The sequence below is a fragment of the Buceros rhinoceros genome, unplaced genomic scaffold (genome assembly GCF_000710305.1).
Source record: "Buceros rhinoceros silvestris isolate BGI_N320 unplaced genomic scaffold, ASM71030v1 scaffold44357, whole genome shotgun sequence".
Classification (NCBI taxonomy): Eukaryota; Metazoa; Chordata; class Aves; order Bucerotiformes; family Bucerotidae; genus Buceros; species Buceros rhinoceros.
This window is the reverse complement of record NW_010423563.1, coordinates 571-838: the sequence shown is the minus strand read 5'-3', so window position 1 is coordinate 838 and position 268 is coordinate 571.

Below are 268 nucleotides of genomic sequence, written 5' to 3'. Positions count from 1 at the left end.
CCTGCAGCAGCCTCGAGCCCGCCCGTGCCATGAACAGTTCGGCTGGAGCTTTGTTCGCCAAAACTCAGGGAAGAGTCGGGAAACTCGCAGCATCCCCTCCCTGACCGGCGCTGCGCCGAGCCGCAGCCCCTTCCTCGTCCCTGGGATCAGCGGCGAGGAGAAAGGAGCGAAGCGGGCAGCAGCCCCGGGGCCTGCAGAAACTCGTGCCCTCTGCAGCGAGACGCGAACTTTCTGATGTGTTTCCTCATTTAACCTCCCCACCGCCACA